Raw genomic sequence first — 20,799 nt, 5'->3', positions numbered from 1 at the left:
TAAATGTCTTACACAGTATTTTATAATTTTTTATTCATTTGCTTGTTTGTTTGAGGTGCTGGGGATCAAACTCAGGGCTTCACCTTTATAAGCCAGGGTCTAACACTGAACTATGTCCCAGCCTTAACACTTGAGGATATCTTCTACCTCCTTGGTTAAATTTCGTTCTAAATATTTTTATTCCTTTTGATTTTATCAAAAATGGAATTGTGGGGCTGGGGATGTGGCTCGAGCGGTAGCGTGCTTGCCTGGCATGCGTGCGGCCCGGGTTCCATTCTCAGCACCACATACAAAGATGTTGTGTCCGCCGAGAACTAAAAGATAAATATTAAAAATTCTCTCTCTCTCTCTCACTCTCACTTTAAAAAAAATGGAATTGTTTTCTTTTTTTTTTTTTTTTTTTTTTTTTTAGAGTGAGAGAGAGTGAGAAAGAGGGAGAGAGAGAGAATTTTAATATTTATTTTATTTTTTAGTATTTGGCGGACACAACATCTTTGTCTGTATGTGGTGCTGAGGATCGAACCCGGGCCGCACGCATGCCAGGCGAGCACGCTACCGCTTGAGCCACATCCCCAGCCCTGGAATTGTTTTCTTAACTTCATTTTCATATTACTCATTGTTAGTGTGTAGAAATACCATCAATTTTTATATAATGGTCATGTATCCTGCAACTTTGCTGGATTCTTTGCTTATGGACTCTAAAACATTTATTTTGTTTTAGTGTGTATATATTTTGGATTTTCTATGTAAGATCATACTTTTTTTGTAAATAGAGAAAATTTTAATTTCTCCTTTTCTGTATAGATGCCTTTTATTTCTCTCGCTTCTCTCTCTCTCTCTCTCTCTCTCTCTCTCTCTCTCTCTCTCTTTTTTTTTTTTTTTTGCCTAATATCCATGGCTAGACCCTCTGGTGCTGATTGAAATGGCAAGTGCGGACATCTTCTTCTTTTTTCCGACATTAGGGGGCGCACTTCTGGTCTTGCACCATGAAGTATAAAGTTCTCTGAGATTTTCATAGGTGTCCTTTATTAAGTGGAGGAAATTCCCTTCTATTTCTACTCTGTTGAGTGTTTTTATCATGAAAGGCTTTAGGATGTCATCAAATGGTTTTCATCAACTTAGATGATCTTATTTTTTTCTTCCTTCCATCAAGGAAGGAGCATTATGTGTACTGTCATGTTGAAGCCTCCTGAGACACTCCCTTCTTGGCCTGGGCGTATAACCGTTAGTATGCTGCTGGACTCAGTTCCCTAGTGGAGGATTTTTGTATCAAGATTCTTTAGAGCTATGGGTCTGTAGCCCATTTTTGAGGTCTTGGTTTGACTTTGGTATCAGGATTATGCTTGCTTCGTAGAATGAATTAGAAAGCATTCTTCTACCTCTAACTTCTAGAAGAGTTTAAGAAGTGTTGGTACCAACAATACTAAACAATGTTATAATAGCAAACAAATGCTTATTCTTTAAATCTGTGATAGAATTCAGCAGTGAAGCAGTCTTTCCCTGGAATTTTGCTCTGATAAGTCTTTTGCTTACTGATTTAAACTCTTTACTTTTTCTATGTCAAAAATCATTTTTTAAAGGCAAGTTTGTGTTGCTAACCTCTAACTTGTGATGTTCCTGGGTCAGCTTCCCAAGTAGCTGGGACTACAGGTGTGTGTCACTGTGCCTAGCTTTGTCCTGTCTGTTTATATTTCTATTTCTTACTGAATGAGTCTTAGTATATTTCTAGAAATTTCTCCAACTGCTCTAGGTTCTCTATGTTGTCAGCATGTAATTTTTAAGGGCATTTCAAATCATTCCTTTTATATACATACATACAGTTGACCCTCCTCTGCAATGTGACCAACCTCAATTGAAAATATCCAGAAAACATTGTGTCTGTACTGAACAGGTACAGACTTTTTTCTTGCCATTATTCCTTAAACAATACAGTATAACAATTTTTTTTTTAATGTAGCATTAACACTGAGTAGGTATTATAGGCAGTGTAGAGATGACTTAAAGGGGAGATGGGGGCTGGGGCTCAGGGGTAGAGCACCTGTCTAGCATGTGTGAGGCACAGGTTTGATTCTCAGCACCACATATAAATAAATAAAATAAAGGTCCATTGACAAATAAAGAATATTTTTAAAAAAGCATGGGGAGATGTATGTGGGTTCTATGCAGATACAAGGGTGTTTTTCATAAGGGACTCGAGCACTTGTAGATTTGGGGACCATGGGGGTCCTGGAACCAGTGTTCTAAACACACAGATGGATGAGTACATACCGCAGACCTTTTCCGCCTCTTTCATCATATTGAGATTCTCTCACTTCCATCCCTTTCGGTTGCTTTATTTTTCTCCATGCATTTATTGCTGCCTTATATATCATATGATAGGCTTGTTCGTTGTCTATTTATTTTATCTCTAGTATCCAGAATGAGCCTCTAAACTGCTCTCAGTTCTTTCCTTTCTTCATAACCATATACGCAGCTTAAGTATTAAACTTGCAGTTTCCCCAAGATATGCCATAGCATTAGTCAGTTTTATCTGACAGTGAAAACCAGCCTGGGCTGTCACTCACACCCAGGCTGCCCTGCATCCTGAGGCAGTCTGAATTTCTAGAGCTGGAGAAGGGAGTGGCTCCTCATTAGCAAGATCCCTGGGCTTCTCAGAGTATGGGAGCCCAGCCCTGGGGCGACAGCCTCCCCACCCAGCCCCCAGACTCCCCCTGCTCTGGAAACTTCCTCTAGCTTCTCAACTTCCAGCCCCCACCTTTGGTCCCACACCCCCAGCCCAGCCCTCCAGTTCTTTCTCCATTCAAGATGCCAAAATGATTTTCCAAAAATTCATCAATCTATCCCGGTCACTTCTGCACTGTGAGAACAGTCCCTTACAGACAAAGGTGGAACCTTCGACACCAAGGGCCACAACTGAAAAGAGGCCACCTTTGTCCTTTGAGACTTCAGCAGAGCTTTCTAGCCACCATAGAACCTCCTTGTGGCCCTGCTGCTGCTGATCATTCAGGGAAGGCACTGGGACCCCGCCATCCTGTGGACCCCTCTGCTTGGGGCCAGGCAGAAAATAAGGGAGAGGATGCAGGTCAACACACAGAAATTAGCTCAGGTTTGCACCTGCCCTGTGTCCGGGACTGGCGGGAGACCAGGGCAACTCAGCTGGGGGCTTTGCGGAGGAAGGGAGACAGAGGGGGTGGCTGCATACCTAGATGGTGCCTGTCACTTTGGCCTAATGGTCAGTAGGCCCCCCTTTCACCGTGCAAACAACACTGGCTAGCATGGAAGATTTGCTTTCACTCTAGAGGTGGCCATGGGTTCCCAGGTGGGCGGCCACATGGAGCAGGAGGCCTAGGAAGGGGAAAAGAACAGACTGGAAGGAAACAGGTCCGCAGAAAGAGCTCTGGCCTGCAATGAAGACCAGCCTTTGGTTCCCAGCTGCGCAAGGCCAGAGGGAGCACATATTTCCATGTCATTTAAATGTGCAATTATTGAATCCACCACTCTCTTTTTCAACAGAGACTTCGTTAATTAAGTGGTTACGGTCATCTCCCTGATGGCATAATATTTGTCTCTGCAATGCAGAAAACCTGGGACGACGTGTTGAGCGAGCGAGGCTCCTCCTCCCCGGAAGTCCTCCCGCCCCGCGCGCCCCACCCCCAGGTTTCCCTGAGCGGCGCTGGGACCGCGCCTCCTCGCCGTGCGCCATTCGCCCGGCGCCAGCGCGCCCCCGCGTGGCCGTCTTGGAGAAGCGCAGCCTCTGCCAGGCAAGGTCTGGTTTTGATTGAACTCCATTAAGTTCAAGGGCTTAGCGAGTCTGGCTGGGAGTGGGGCTCGGTCCTGGGCCCTCCAGGGGCTATAAACAAGAACTCTTGGCACGTGGGGTGGGGATGGGAGCACGTGGAGACAGATGAATGCACAGATGAGGTTAAGAGTTAAGGTCGGAGCCAGACTGTCTAAGCTACCTCCCGGGCCACTCCTAGGGAACTGAAAACGACCTAAATAAGTCCGGCTGACCCTCTGGGATGGGATGCTCCCAGGCCAAAGGAGGCAGCGATTACAGCTGTCTCTGCCTCTGGCAGGTTTGCAACACATGATGTATTTTAAAAGGGTTCCTTATTAATTTCATTATCATTGTGACTATTGCCCCAGGGGCCCTTGTTTACATTTCAAGAGATTCCAGAACACATCCCCTTCCCTTCCTCGATCCCTATGACTGATATTAAAGTTTAATATTTTTGTAAAGTGAGGGGGCAATGAAGACCATTCATTGTCACTTGCTGGGCCCTAACCCCAAGACCGACCCAGCAAGAACCGAGGGCAGATGGCATGGGCATCACAGGATTCACGTTTCAGTTAAGCATACAGAAAAGGGAAGCAGTGCTTGCCACACGCTGGTGGGGCTGTGAAACAGGAGGCAGCCCTGGAGACCTGGAGAGAAACCTGGAGGAAAGTTCACTGACTCCTTCTGCTTATAAAGGGAGATGCGGGCAGAAGCAGCATGAGACAAGTGGCGACTTGCTCTCGGGTTCAGCCTCCGTGGACACTTGGGACCAGACAGTTCTTTGCTGTGGTGGGGATTGTTCTGTGCTTTGTAGGATCCTGATTAGTCTCCCGGGGGCCTCCATCCAGGCTAGATGCCAGTAGCAGGCTCCCATCCCAATTGTGAAGACCAAAAATGTCTCCAGACATTGATAAATGTCCCCTGGGGAGGGGGCAAGATCGTCCCCAGTTGCGAACCTCTGACAGAGAGCGGTCTCTTTCTGTGAGATTGGCTTGTTATAGCCAACAAAAGGGCGTCTCCAGCCTGCATGTCGGAAGGACCCTGCTCTGGATGCGGCCCCTCCTCCCCAGACGGCCCCAGCCTATGATGTGGGAAAGGTCCCCAGGACCCCCGCCGAGTTGGAATTTGAAGCAAAGGAAGTGGGAATGGAAAGCTGTTCCCAGGATCCTCAATTCTCCTGCCTGTAGAAGTCCCATGACAATCCTTGGAATCTTATTAGAACATGGTTGGTTTATAAAAGATGCCTGTTGTGCTCACTGTAAAGGGAACATTACAATATTAAAGGAAAATTAGTTTGTTTTTTTTTAAAAGTGCCACAAAAATCTCACCATCCTGGCACGCTTCAGCTTTTATTTATTTTTTTGCAAGTTTCTTGTAGTTGGTGAACTTTGGCTCCTGGGAGGGATGTGAGAGGCTGACAGTTTTTATAAATAAAGCTTTATTGGCATGCAGCCACATCCACCATTTACAGTGGTATCTGTGGCTGCTTTTGCTTTGCAGCCCAGAGCTGTGAGGGAGACTGGGACGTGCAGAGCCTGAACTATTTACTACCTAGCCCTTAACAGAAAACGTGTGCCCACTTCTATTTCATGCGTACATTGCCCTCAGAAGTTCAGTTGTATCGTATTGTTTTGTTATGGCACAGAACCAGTTTAATATCGCCTGGGATAGGTTACAGCTCTGCTGCCGATGACACGTCCTCCCAGACGCCTCTCACCTGATTATTGCAGCGGCTGCAGGAGGGAGATATTGCTATTCCCAAGGATGAGAAGAGACCACTAGGGTCAAGAGGAGGGACTCAAATGGCCTGAGGTCACTATAAGTCAGCAACACGAAAACCACAGCTTACACTCATAATAGAGCGCCCGGCCACTCCTCCTGTGCCCACCTGCCCCAAGCCGTGAGGTCCTTGCCTGTGTGCTTCAGTGTGCAGATGCACTTAGGGCACTTTATGTAAATTAGCTTTTCCAAACGTTGGGCTCCTTGGCGACCAATGCAGATAAGAAGTGCTTTTTAAAAATATATTTTCTATTTGAATTGTTTGGATTCCTGGCATGGTGGCCTAACTTAGAAATGTCCCCAAACTAAGGTGACTTGAAATTTTTTTTCCTGATAAATCAAGGCAGAGATTTACCCATTGTGGTTGCCTCCTCGGTGTCCCCCTCCCCTCCCCCTTCTTCTTTTTCTCCTGCTTCTATGTCAATGCCAAATGAGTCACATGAACTCAGGAGACACAAACAGGCTTGTGGCTTCTAAAAGTAAAATGGGATATCTGGTACTTGTATGGCAGAGTTTTTGGTGAAATTATTTGACTTTGCCTTGGGGCAAAATCAGCTCCGATGGTGAACCTTTAGACTGGTGTTAAAATGTTGCATTAGAAAAGAAAGAAAAGATGCTCTTCTCTTTGGGAAATGCCGATTTAACCCAAGAGAGCAGGGCTTCTGCTGCAGGACTTCTCAGAGCCTTTGACACACTGAGTGCTTGAATTCCCGAGGTGGCCGGCACTTCACGGCTTCCCTGGGTGGTGGGTCTGTGAGGGTTGCTGGATGCACCTGGAGGATGTGAGGCATGTTCTACCCACAGGCTTCCCCGTGTGACTCATGGGGACTCTGTCAAGCAGAGTGACAGATGGAAGGACAGCTCAGGCTCCTCCAGGGTCAGTGGCAGGCTGCCCGGTGGCCTTGCCATCCCACCTGTCGCTCACTCCCACGCCCGGCAGCCAGTCAGCTTCATAAGGGACCAGTGGTGCAGTGGTTGGAACTTTGAGTGTCCCTTCAAAGTTCACATTGGTGTGTTGGTGGGGTTGGGCCTTTGGGAGTGAACTAGGGTAGATGAGGTCCTGAGGGTGGCCCATGAGGCCAAGAGTGGCTCGACAGGCCGAGGAGGGGAGACTGGGCTGCCCTCCCTACATTGTCACGCAACCTAGAGGCCTCAGTAGATGCCAGGCCCTGCTCTTGGCCCTCCAGCCTCCAGCACTGTGAGTGCCATAAACCTTTGTTCTTTATAAATCAGCCTGTCTGTGGTATTCAGTTATGGCAACAGGAAACAGACCAAGGCAGACCTTCTCAATGAATTTCTCAGGCTTTGCATGAGAGACTGACCTATTTGAGCCCCTGGGATTTTCAGGTGGGTGAGCTGGCTACAACACTCTGTCCTTCTGGCCCTGCAGGGGCTGGAGATGAAAACAGGGCCCAGGCTGGTGGCTCTCACTGTCTGTTCCCAGCCTTCTGTTGGCCTCCTGCACACATAGAGGCCTCAGATATTTTCCCTCCACTTGGGGGCACCTGATTTTCAGTGGGACTGCCCCCTAGGGAATCCCTCTTGTGTATTTATTAGGACTCTAGGGGACAGGTGTCAAAAGTCCAACTGGAGCTCTCGCAAGCACAAAGAGGACTTTATTGACCATGAGTCTGAAGATCCAGGCCTCAGAAAGGGTGGAACCATGGCTCTGCTTGGCTCAGGAACAACCAGAACCAGGACATAGAATGTTCCAGAACAATTAGGCCTCATTTTTTAAGTCTTCTCTATAAGCAGCTTTATTTTACTGCAGAGGGGTCTCTTGAGGTGAGTTAGTGGTCTCAGCTTTTAATGCCATTTTCTTCACCACCAGAGGGCAGTGGAGGTGGATGTTGTGAGATCCCAACTCTAGGGGAATGACCACCACCCGGCTCCTCAGGCATGACCAGGTGGAAGCAGAAGAGTCACAGGTATTAATACAGAGACTGCCAAATTGGCTGTGGGAGAGAGGAAAATTCTAGAAAGTCCCACATATCCCTGGGAGCAAAGGTCAGCCAGATACATCTCTCCATGAAATGCCAACCTGGTTCATACTTCACCTGTGAATGCTAATCAGGTCACATAATAACTTTCTATTTCACTGAAGTTAAAACTGCTCTTTTTCAAGAGGTGGTTGAGGTAGGGCACACCTGTAATCCCAGCAACTAGGTAGAAATGAGGCAGGAGGATCTCAAGTTCAAGACCAGCCTCAGCAATTTAGTGAAGCCCTAAGCAATTTAGAGATACTGTGTCTCAAAATTTAAACAAACAAACAAACAAACAAAAAACCCAAAAAACGGGTTAGGGATGTGGCTCAGTGGTTGAGTACCCCTGGGTTCTATTCCCAGTACACACACACACACAAAAATTGTCATTCTCATAAAAAGGCCAATAAAGGGTAGTGTTTAGGGGGACTAATAACAGTGTCACCTCATAGAACTCTTGCAGGGATTAAAGGGCTCAGGTGAGGCCTGCGCACAGCGGGCCTGACTGGCAGCCTGTGGTGTGGACCTGCGACCTGACTCCCTTCATGGGGGCCTCGCTGGAGCCTCCAGGCCCGAGGCCAGCCCGAAGGAGGAGACCGCCCCCATGGCCACGAGGGAGTGGGGTGTCTGTGGGGCCCAGATCTCTGCCTGCATGCGCATCTGGGGATGAGAGAGTGGACTCACAGTGACCGTCCTTGGTGGGATCAGATTCTCTGCCCTCCTGGAAACCTCCGCATTAAAGCGAATTCCTGACACAACTCCATTTCCATAGAAAAAGCCTAATTTCCCCAGGAAGTGGCTCATTTCATCAAACCCCCAAATGATTTCAGCTGTCTGGGGAAGAGGCTCCCGGCTCAGCACCCCCGCGCCTGCGTCTCTGGCACTTCCCGGAAATGCAGGCGTCCAGCTGCAGAGGACCTGGGTCCTGTCCAGGGTTGTCCAGGCCCAGGGCGACTCACGTACACCAGGCTGCGGGGCCTGGGCAACACCGAGCCCTCTCGGGACCACTGTGGGCAGGCTTGTGGCATCAGGACGTCCTGAGATGACCAGACCGTCCTAGAGACAGCTCCAGAAGTGACCAGCTGAATGCACTGCAGGGCCACGCCAGCTCCGGTGCCCGCAGCAGCCCCCCTGCCTCTAGGGCTTATTTCTCTCCCCTCTAACCTGGGACATGAAGTGGATTTGGAGGCGCCAGCGGGGCCAGGGCTGTGGCTAGCGCGCTCCCTGCTGCGGGTCCTCCCGAGGACTGCGGAGCCCGAGGAGCCCCGCCCTCTGCAGCCCTGTCCATCACCAGTCAAATTGTTCCGCAAGCATCACTTTTCTTTAATCAGGCTATTCTTCACCAGGGCTATTTTAATTAAGGGTCCCCTGTCAACGCAAAACATATGTTCCGTGGTCTTGCTTTGCTTACTAATGATGCCCAGGATTATTAAGTCGGGAAGGAATTTCCAGCTCTGGCTCTTGCCGTTTCCGCCCCACCCCCAGTCCCCCAAGCCCCGGTCCTCCTGCATCTCGGCTTTCACCCATTACTCTCATTCCTTGGCGTTGCTACCCTCCTGGAAACTGACCTCGGAAAGTGATCTGTTTAAATCAGCAATCTGAGTCTAGTATCCTGAAGTGCGATGCTGACCTTCTCCTGTTCCTACTGCCAACCCTCTTGAGATCCAGGCTAAGAATGTGCGATTGCTTCAAACTACCTTCTATTTTTTTTTTTTTTTTTAAGTCACACACACACACACACACACACACACACACACACACACAGAGTCACTCATCACTTAATGGAGTCCATTCTGAGAAATGTGACCTTTGCAACAGATGGTGTGAACATCACAGAGGATGCTCACCTGCCACACACCCAGCCCCGTGGCTTCCTGCAGCCAACCAGGCAGATGTGCACGTTAGGGATGGTGGCGCTCAAGGCAGCAGGGAATTAAACTGAGCACAAGGGGAAATGTGCTGGCGAGAGCTGGGTGCACGCAGGCCCTGAGGGGTGCTGCCTCTGACACAGGGTGCACTGCCCTGCAATGAACTTTCTGAATGAGTGGGAGTCACGCCAGTGATGGACAGGGCAATGAGTAAGAACCTGTAGCAGTCATTTGTTTTCAGGTGTTACGTGCTCGATGACTGTTTTGCTGTGTTTTGTGTCTGGAAGCAGAGAAGGTTTGCTTTTGTGAGCATCTGCACAAACACACATGTCCTGCCTTGTGCCACATGTCACAAGGGCTAGTGCCAATAGGTGACAGGAATTTTTCAGCTGCAGTATGTGTGTTGACTCTTATTGACTATATGTTCACACACACACACACACACACACACACACACTTTTTCTTTTCTTTTCTGTGGATTGGAGAAGGGACAGAGTGATAGTTTGTTGGCTGAGCTCAGCTTCTTCTGGATTGTCCCCAGTGGGGCAGGCAGCCTTCTAGATTGACAGATGGACCCATCGACCATGTCACCTGCTATTTACACCCTGTGTGATCTCCTCCTATTGAGTGTGGGCTGGACCTACTTGTTTGCTTCTCACCAATAGAATTCGGCAAAAATGATGATGTCATCTCCAAGGTTAGGTTATAAAAGGCTGCGGCTTCTATCTTGCTGGTACTTTCTCTTGCCCTCTTGGTGAGTGTAGAGAGATCCGCATGGGAAGGCACTGAGGAGGGCCTCAGCTCAGTGGCCACTCAAACACCTGTGAATGGGTCCTCTTGCAGTTAAGCTGGGAGATGTCTGCACCCTAAGTGCACACCTGAGAGCAGCCCAGCGAGACATCCTGGGAAGAGGACTAGGATAAGTGGCCTCCAGATTCCTGACCCACAGAAGCCGTGAGATAGTAAGTGTGTTTTGTGTTAAGATGCTAAATTTGTGGTAATTTGTTATGCAACACCAGATAAGTAACTCTCAAGCAATTCAACTGGGTCCCAAACTTAACAAATTTAACAGCACAAAAACTTAGAGAAAGTGTGGATTTTCTGTCTCCTTGAGTTAGAAAATCTTTTAGACTTTGGAGCTCTTGGCTCTCAGACCTGTGGTCTCTGGCACCTGAACCCTCCCCGTGCTCCCAAGTCTTTGGCCTTGGGCTGGGAGTCACACCTGGTTCTCAGGGCCTTTGGCCTTGGGCTGAACTACACCTAGTTCACTTGAGTCTCCTGCTTGAGATGGCATGTCATAGAACTTCTAAGCTTCCCTAGTCCCATGAGCCAATTTATATAATCAATATTTATATCTAAACACACTCAGACATATACCTTTTTGGTTCTGTTTCTTTTGTGAACCATAGTACATATATTATTTGAAATTTTAAATAATCAGCCATTTATATGTATATGTTTGTGCGTGTATGTGTGTGTGTGTGTGTGTGTGTGTGTGTATTGAACCCAGGGCCTTGTGCATGTGAGGCAAGCACTCTACCAACTGAGCTAGATCCCCAGCCCCAGCCATGTGTGTGTATGTGTGTGTGTGTGTGTGTGTGTGTGTGTGTGTGTGTGTATATATATATATATATATATATATATATATATATATATATATATTTTTTTTTTTTTTTAAAGAGAGAGAAAGAAATTTTTAATATTTATTTTTTAGTTTTCGGTGGACACATCTTTATTTTTTTATTTTTATGTGGTGTTGAGGATCAAACCCAGCGCCCCGTGCATGCCAGGCAAGCACGTTACCACTTAAGCCACATCTCCAACCCCAAACATGTATATTTTTAACACAAATAATTCATTGATAAGTTTTAGTTGTTAAAATGCAGAAGGAATGAAACAAATAATCAGAAAAAGCATGGAAAAAAATCACATTGGTGGGTGTGTAGTTCTCAGGGCTACCGTTCCTGAGTGCCACACAGCACGGCTTGAACAGATACTTGCTCTCTGGCAGTTCTGGAACATCGACATCTGAACTCAGTGCTTGCAAGGAGGCTGTGATTCTCCAGAAACCCACAGGGGAGTCTTTTCTCGCCCCTTCCAGCATCTGGTGTGTGCTGGGAATTGGGGCTCCCTTGGTTGTTGGCAGGGTGTAACTCTGCCCTCCCTGTCGGTGACATCCTCCCCACTTACCCAGGTCTGCAGGTGACTCTCTTCTTATAAGGACAGCAGACACTGGACCAGGCCCCCTAATGGCTGCTTGTTAACCTGTATCAAGCCCAGAGAGGGACGGGCCACTCTCAGGCCCTCTAGGAACTTCTAAGCCAGGAACACCTTTCAACTTCCGGCATGTGCCAGCAGGAAGAGGTGGCCAGAGCTGCATTCTGGTAGTCACACGGGTGGGGTCGCAGCTGTGCCTCCACTCTGTGCCCACTGCATATTGGCTGTGGAACGCTGGCCAGCTGTCCCCTGCGTGCTGGACTGCGTGTCTTTAAGGCAGACCTCCTCAAGGCTCAAGATCCAAGTTGCAGCTCAAGGTTGTGCGAAGCTGGCATGGGAAGGGGACTTGAAGGGCGACCGTTTCGCTCCTCACGTTGCTGTTACCCTCATTATCAGATGGTCTTAATCAGGGGCAGATTTTAACCAAGGACAGCACTTAGCTCTAGTGCTCTTTCCTGGGAATGTCGGGATTCAGGCTGTTATAATTGAAGTTTGGATAAAGTCAATTCTTCTTGACATTGTTGAAAAAATCCTGCATGTCTATGAAAGGCCAGGGCCGGTGTCCGTCTGGTGACCCACAGGATGGAACGATGGGTGACAAATACCTCTTTACCAGAGAGAGAGCGCTCAGAAAGTTCAGGTCTGCGTGAAAAATAGAGACCTCCATGGGATCTGTGGAAAAAATACATTGCAGAGGGAGCACATGCATTGGATCCCGGGGAAGGTGGCCACAGACGGGGATAGCGGGGACCGGAGAGCTGGTGCCCGCGTGCCTGGCCCCTGCCACAGTGCTGTGACATTCTCTGATTCCAGGGGACTCAAGGGAGTCCCTTGTAGCAGAACTACTTCTAAGGAAGCAGAAGTAATGTAACCCGAAGCCTCAAGCTCAGCCAAGGTGTCCAGAGAACTCAGACCCTCACCAGTGCGACGTGTCCTAAAAACACTCATCTAAGCCTGCCAGGTCTGTCCTTCCCTTCTTACCAAACCGCAGTCTCTTGCCCCTCCTGGCAGCGAGGTACTCCTGAGGCGCGTCCTGAGGGCATGTGTCAGGACAGGGTTAGATTTGGAGGTACAGGGAGGTAGGCTGTGTCAGGTTCGCAGCAACATGGGTGAGGTATCAATTTAGAAAAGGTGAATCATGCGCTCACTGGGCAGCTACGACCCGCCTGGGTGTTCACACTGAGAGCCAGCTCCACCTGCTTCCCGTGCTGCTTGCTCAAAGGTGGCTGAGTGGCATGACACAGTGGTCCCCTCCCCTGCACTGTCGACTTCTGAGTTTCAGTTACCTGTAGCCAAGGCACAAAAAATGTTAAAGGTAAAATTCCTGCTGGGAATAGGGCGTATCCTGCATCATGGCCTGAACTGCTGAGAGCCATAGCTAAGTAAGAATGACGCATGGCAATTTCCTTGTCAGCCTACCCCATGTTGCTTAGAAGGAGGACTCTCCATTGTGGAAATGGACTTGCCTTGGACCCAGGTCATTTGCAGTGACATTGCATGTATGTTTGAGTAAGGTGACCCTGCTCAAGGACCAGGGCGGATGGGGTTTAGGGTGATCTGGGTTTAGGGCGGTTCCAGGTTTAAGGTGATTCCTGCTGGGAATAGGGCGTATCCTGCTGCCTCAGGCGCCCGCCCGCTCCTGGAGTTCCCATTGAGTTCAGGCTCTCAGCAGTTCAGGCCATGATGCCCTCTTTCCTGGGCCCCATGGGCTCTTAGCCCCAAGCCTTTGCAAACTATTGGGAATCTCTTGAGTTTTGAGAGTCCATCCATGCCTTTGGGTGGCTTCTAGAGGGATTTCCTCAAATATCACCCTATCGCCTCTGTCCTTCCCATCCTGATTGCTAGAATTCATTGAGCATGTATTATTTCCAGGCATTCTGACGCTTGCATGACACTGAATACTTATCCGAAATCCTGTGTGAGAGGTCTTGTTTCTTTTTGTATTTTTGAAAATGGAAATAAACCAAAGTTCAGAGACATTGTATGGCATGTCCAAAATCACACAGCAAGAGGGTGTTTAGAAAATAGCATTTTAAAAGTTAGGAGCAAGAAGTAAACAAAAAAACAAAAAACAAAACTGAAGCCCCCCAATCCAGGCAGGGCTGCTTCCTGTTTCTGTGAAAGGAAACCAGATGCTTTCACTGCTTTTGTGTTCTCCAAGAGGGAGGGGAACGCGCCGGTTCAGAGTCTCTCTATGGGGTCTGCAGATGGGGCTCATGGTGCTATCGGCAGTTGGCATTCCCGGGTGCTTTGGGAAAAGTATTGAAGTGAATATCCAGTATGTGCTTTTAATATCAAAAATTGGAAATCTGTTCATATCCATAAATAAGAGACTAGATAAAGATCTAGTCACACAGTCTAGCCATGATAGTCTAAATATGAGGTGTGTCCCCTGAGCTCCCGTGTGATTGCTGGCAGGCTCGAAGGAGAAGTGATCAGATTAAGTGAGCTGTAATCTAAGAGGACCCATCCATTTGGTATATTAATAATCTGAAAGGACTGTTGTGCTGGGTGATTGCTGTGGGCAGGTCGGGTGTGGCTGCAGGAGGAGGATCACTGGGATGTGCCCTTGGGAAAAGTCTTGTCCCCCAGTTCCTCCCTCTCTGCTCCTGGCTGTCATGTCCTGAACTGTTTTCCTCCACCACCTCCTTCCACCAAGATGTGCTGCCTGGCCTCCGAACCCTGAGACCCCGAGCAGTGGAGGTGGATGAGTATGGACTAACTCCTCCCACACTGTGAGCCAGGTACATCTTCCTTCCTTTAAGTTGTTCTGGCAGGTAACACACCAGCCATCCAATTAAATGTATTGATGAAATACGATACACTAGTGATCATGAACCAGAGCAACTCCTACTAATCCCAGCAAGTCACACAAACGGAACTCTGGGGGAAGTTGCGTCTGTTCAGTGTCATGTGCACACTTTACATACCTGTGTCGTTCTGTCCACAGTTTTAATTTGCAATAACAATCTTGCTGGAAAATGCATAAATTGAAAAAAATTGTAGACATTGGGGGTGTCCAGTGTGTCTGCTGCTGCTGACCATGGTGACAGTGTTTCCCGGTGGGAGGTGAGGACGTGACATGATGGGAATGACTATTCAGGGGGCTCCACTTTCTTGGTGGTATTTTCTTTATGAATTTCAGGCTACTCACCTGTCTGTTGTATCTTGCTAGCTTGTGACATGTCTTAATAGTTTGAATAATATTGAAAAGAAAACTTCTCTGCTTCAGAATTTGAAGGCTCCTGACTACTCATCTGAAGTTTCCACTGTTGGAAGGTAGGCTGGTGCCTCTTGCAGTTTTGATTATTTTATTCTTCAAACTTAATTATTTTGCAGTGCTGGGGATGGGACTCAGGGCTGTGAGTGCTGGGAAAAACTCTGCCACTGAGCTGCCCTCAGCCCAGTTTGGGTTATTTTATGAGCTCTGTTGCTATTTTCCCTACTCTGGGGACTACCAGAAGCACCATTGTTGTGAAATTCCACAATTTTAACAATTTGGGTATGGTTGGGTTTTTTTCCCTAGCTTCATTTTTGAGCCCTTTCAGCATGGAGTATGGAAACATGGACCCTAATTTCCGTTGAAATGGGAAATGTGAGTGTGCTCTTTGTGTTCTTCCTTTGTTTCTCTGTTCTCTTTTTCTTGAATCATTGTTATTTGATGGACTTCCTGGGCTAATTCTTACATTTTATATAAATTCTCTCCATTGTTAAACTCATCTTGAAACTCTCTTAGTAAATGACAAAATGATTCCCCTTGATTTTCTCTCGTCATGACGCCTTCCTTCCAGCTTCTCGGGCAGTGGGCTGCATCTGTCCTCTCTGCCCCCGAGTTAAGGTGGCTATGCGCATGTTTCCCCCCCATCCCCCATCCCACCATCCCCCCTCCCCCTCCCCCCTCCCCCATCCCTGTGCCTGGGCTTCTTGGTGTACACTCTTCTTTTCCTCCTCCTCCTCCTCCTCCTCCTCCTCCTCTTGGCCTCCCCCTTCTCTTTCTTCTCTTCCTTCTGGTCCTCATGCTCATCTTCTTGTCTGCATAGCGCTCATCCGACACCCGGACGTCCTTGGCAGGTGTTTGTACTGAGGAGGGTTCAAGAAGGCGCCTGGTGAAGGTCGCGGGAGTGAAAGGCCAGTGTCAGCATGAGCAACTCTTCTCACGGCCTCTGAACCCCGAGGGTCACCGAGACCCTTTCAGGGGCACCAGTGCCATCTTCATAATAACCCCAGGGATCAGTAGCTGTCTTCACTGTGCGACTGCAAAACAGGGGAGGAACCATGGTTCACTTTTGTGTCACCTAGTCTGGGCCACAGGGTGCCTGGGTATTTGGTCAAACATCACTCTGGGTGTTTCTATCAGGGTATTTTGGATGAGGTTAAGATTTAAATCTGTGAGTGTGTGTGTGTGTGTGTGTGTGTGTGTGTGTGTGTGTTGTGTGTTAAAAGGTAAACAGTATGAAGCTGATCCTCTAAACCCATTTTTAAGCATCTCTGGGTCCCCTCCGCCAGCCTGGAACTGTCCCTCTAGCTCCACTCCTGGGAGTTTGGGTTAGGTGCCTCCTGTAGGTGGCGCTGTGCACTGTTACCCTTCCATGAGGAACACCTTTCACCATGCACAATGTCCTTAAGGCTTCTCAGTGCTGTAGCAGGTGACACGAGTTTCTTTTTTAAGGTCAAGTAACTTTCCGTCATCTGCCGCTTCTTCTTTATAGATTGGTCCACGGGTGGGCTTTCATGTTGGTGGCACCCTTGGCTGTTGTGAGTGATGCTGCAGCATGAGAGGCAGAACATGTCTTTTGAGCTCTGTTTCTGACCACTCTGGCTGTGTGCCCAGAGATGGGATCGCTGGACCACGTAAGAGTTCTAGGTTGTAGTGTTCTGAGCAGCTTCACCTGTCTCCCGTGGCCTCTGTGCCATTTTATCTTCCAGCAACAGTGCACACGGGCTCTGGTTTCCCACGCCTTCACCCACATGTGCGTTTTCTGTTTTTGTTTGGTTAGGGCCATCCTTACAGTGCAACATGACATCCGCGGCAGTTCTCATACGTTCTCCTGATGGTAAATGATGCTGAGCATCCTTTCATATACCTGCTGGTCCTGCAGGTCATTAGTGGATCTCCTTGGAAGAAATGTCTGTTCAAGCCCATATATATGTGTATATCTCTCTCACACATACACACACACACATACAAACACACGCGCGCGTGCGCGCACACACATGGTTATTGAGTTGTAGGAGCTCCCTGCATGTTTTTGGATATTAACCCTTTGTTTGACATATGGTCTGAAAATATTTTCTCCTGTTCCATGATTGCAGTTTCCCCAGTTATGTCCTGTTTGCTCTTTCGCTTGATGTATTTCCATGCATGTGTTTTTGCATATGCTGTCTTGTGTTTTTGGTGTCATTTGCATATGCTGTCTTGTGCTTTTGGTGTCATATCCAAGAAATCTTTGACCAAACCAATGTTAGGAAGTCTTCCTCGTGTTTTCTTCTAGGAGCTTCACAGCTTGGGGTCTTGTGTCTAAGTCTGGGTTCCTTTCGTGTTGAATTTCATGTGCGGTCCAGACCCTGTTGGATTTCCTTGCATGGGGGACACTCATGCATCACTCAATGAAGAGACCATCCTCTCCTCCTTGCCCGGTCTTGCCTCTCGCTGAAGGTAGTTAGCTGAGCACACATGGGCTTCTCTCGGTGCCCTCCATCTCTGCCTCTGCCATCTGGACATCCGTCATCACAGCATGGCCATGTTGCTTGATCATGCCGTTTGGTAATAGGTCATGAAGTCAGGAAGCCAGGGCCTCCAGCCGTGCTCTTCTTTTTCAAGATTGTTTGGGCTGCTCAGTTTTTTTGTGGTTCCATGGAAACTTTAGGGCTGTTTCTTCTATTTTTTGCAAAAATGCCTTTGGTTGGGATTTTGACATGAATCACACCAGATCATAGTGTGCTCTGGGTGGAATATGGATACTTGAGGGTATTGTCATATAAAATCATGTTGTTTACAAACAGAAGTAACTTTGCTTTTTCCTTTCCAACGCCACTTTCTTTTACTTCTGCTCCTTGCCTGACTGGTGTGGCCAAGATTCCCAGTACTGTGTGGGAGAGAACTGGCGAGAGTGTCTATCCAGGCCAGGTTGCTGATTTTAGAGAAGTTGGGTGTGATGCTGGTGTGGGCTGTTTGCACGTGCCCCCAAGCTGAGGCAGTTTCCTTCTACTGGTAATGTGCTGGGTGTCTCTATCACGAAGGCTACTAATTTTCTTTTCTTGTCTGATTGCTGTGGCTGGAGTCTCAAGGACTATGTTTAACATTCTCAAATGCTTTTTCTGTATGTATTCAGGTAATCATGTGATATTATCCTTCCTTTTACCCACATGGTCACATTGATTTGCCTGTGTCCAACTCTTTTTGCATTCCACCTGGTCAACTTGATCACACCTATAATTCTTTTTTATTGCTGACATGTTAATTCAGTTTGCCAGGATTTTATTGAGGATTTTGCAGTTCAACAGAAACACCTTCCTGCAGTTCTCTTTTCTGTGTCTTTGCCTGGCTCTGGTATCAAGGCAGTACAGAACTCTTACAATGAGTTTGGAAGTAGCCTCTCTCTTCATGCTCTTATTTTCTTTGCTGTGCTGAAGCTCTTTAATTTCATGCCATCCCATTTATTAATTTTTGATTTTATATCTTATGCTTTAGGAGTCTTGTTAAGGAAGTTGGTTCTGTGCCAACATACTGGAGGGTTGTGTCTACATTATTTTTTTTCCTATCAGTTGCAGAGTTTCTAGTCTAATCCCTAGGTCTTTAATCCACTTTGAGTTGATTTTTTTGCAGGGTGAGAAATGTGGGTCAATTTTCATTTTTCTACATATGGATTTCCAATTTTTCTAGCAACATTTGTGAAAAAAGCTATCTTTTCTCCAACATATGTTCTTGGCACATTTGCTGAGTATCAAAGGACTATATATGTGGGTTTTTCTCTGTGCCTTCTATTCCATTCCATTGGTCTTCATGCCTGGTTTGGTGCCATACTATTTTTGTTACTATAACTCTAGTATATTTGGAGTCTGGCATTGTCATGCCTTTAGCTTTGCTCTTCTTGCTGAGGATTGCTTTGACTATTTTGGGTCTCTTATTTTTCCAAAAGAAATTTCAGAACTGCTTTTTCTAGTACTGTGAAGAATGTCATGGGTGTTTTGAGGGGGACTGTGTTGTAACTGTACAGCACTTTTGGTGGCCTGGCCATTTTGACAATATTAATTCTCTCTATCCAAGAGCATGGGAGGTCTTTTCATCTTCTAGGGTCTTCTTCAACTTCTTTATTTAGCGTATGATCGTTTTCACTTTAGAGATCTTTTACTTCTTTTGTTAGATTGATTCCCAAGAATTTGATATTATTCTTTGAGATTATTGTGAGCGAGCTAGTTTTCTTTCTTTTTCTTTTTCTTTTCCTTTCTTTCTTTCTTCTTTTTTTTTTTGTTTTTAGCAGATTTCTTATTGGAGTATAGAAACTTGATTGATTTATGAGTGTAGATCTTGTATCCAGCTACTTTGCTGAATTAATTTATCAGCTCTAGAAGTCTTCTAGTGGAGGTTTTATTTTTTTGGTCTTCTAACTATGATTGCTGTGGCTGGAGTTTCAAGGACTGTGTCAGCAAACAGAGATATGTTGACTTCTTTTCTTATTTGTTTCCCTTTTATTTTCTTCTCTTGTCTGATTGCTCTGGCTGGAGTTTCAAGGACTATGTTCAACAGGAGTGGTGAAAGAGGGAAGTCCTGTCTGTTCCTGTGTAGAGGGAATGTTTTGGTTGTTCTCCATTTAGAATAATGTTGGCCTTGGGTTTGTTAGATAAAGCCTTGATGATGTTGAGATAAGTTACTTCTATTCCCAGATTTTCTAGTCTTTTAAACATGAATGGGTGCTGTATCCTTTCAAGTGCCATTTCCACATCTATTGAGATAATTGTGTGATTCTTGCCCTTACGTCTCTTCATGCGGTTAATTGCATTAATTGATTTGTACGTGTTGAACCAACCTTGCATCCCTGGGATGAAACACACTTGATCATGGTGCACTATTTTACAGTGTGTTTTGCCAATATTTTATTAAGAATTTTTGCATCAAAAAAAAAAAAAAAAGAATTTTTGCATCAATAACATTGGATGAAAATTTTCTCTCCTTGATGTATCTTTGTCTGGTTTTGTGTCAGGACGATACTGGCTTTATAGAATGAGTTTGACAGTGTTCCCTCCTTTACTACTTCATGGAATAATTTGAGGCAAATTGGTATTAGTTGTTCCTTAAAAGTCTGGTGGAACTTGTCTGAGAATGTCCAGTCCTGGGCTTTTCTTCATTGGAAGGCTTTTTATAGCTGCCTCAATTTCATTACTTGGTATTGACCTGTTAAAAGTTTTTTATATTCTCATGGTTCAAGTAGGGTAGGTCATATGTCTCTAGAAGTTTGTCGATGTCTTTGAGATTTTCTAGTTTATTGGAGAAAAAAATTTCGAAATGGTTTCTGAGGAATCTCTGGATTTTTGTAGTGTCTCTGTGTTATTTCCTTTTTCAAGTCTAATTTTATTAATTTGAATGTTTTGCCTTTATTTTTGTTAGTTTGGGAAGGGTTTACCAATTTCAATAATCTTTTTGAAAAAACAACTTTTTCTTTTCATCGATATTTTGTATGGGGTTTTGTTCTCAATTTCATTGATTTTGGCTCTGATTTTAATTATTTCCTATATTCTACTGATTTTACTTTTGATATGTTCTTCTTTTTATAGGGCCTTGAGATGTGATGTTAAATTATTTATTGGCTATCTTCCTGTTCTTTTTCAGGGGAAGAAGATTGAACTCAGGAGCACTGGACCCCTGAGTCACATCCCCAGCCCTATTTTGTATTTTCTTTAGAGTCAGGGTCTCACTGAGTTGCTAAGTGCCTTGCTTTTGCTGACGCTGGCTTTGAACTTGCCATCCTCCTGCCTCAGTCTCCCAAGCCGCTGGGATTACAGGTGTGTGATACCACACCCTGCTTCTATTAATTTATGAGATCAATGCTATAAATTTTTTTGTTAGAACTGCCTTCATACTATTCCAGAGATTTTGATATGTTGTATCACTATTCTCACTCACTTCTAATAAGTTCTTCTCTCTTCCCTGATTCATTTCTTCTCTCTATCCATCATT

This window comes from Callospermophilus lateralis, chromosome 5 (assembly GCF_048772815.1).
Source record: "Callospermophilus lateralis isolate mCalLat2 chromosome 5, mCalLat2.hap1, whole genome shotgun sequence".
Taxonomy (NCBI): Eukaryota; Metazoa; Chordata; class Mammalia; order Rodentia; family Sciuridae; genus Callospermophilus; species Callospermophilus lateralis.
This window is presented reverse-complemented; position numbering follows the sequence as displayed.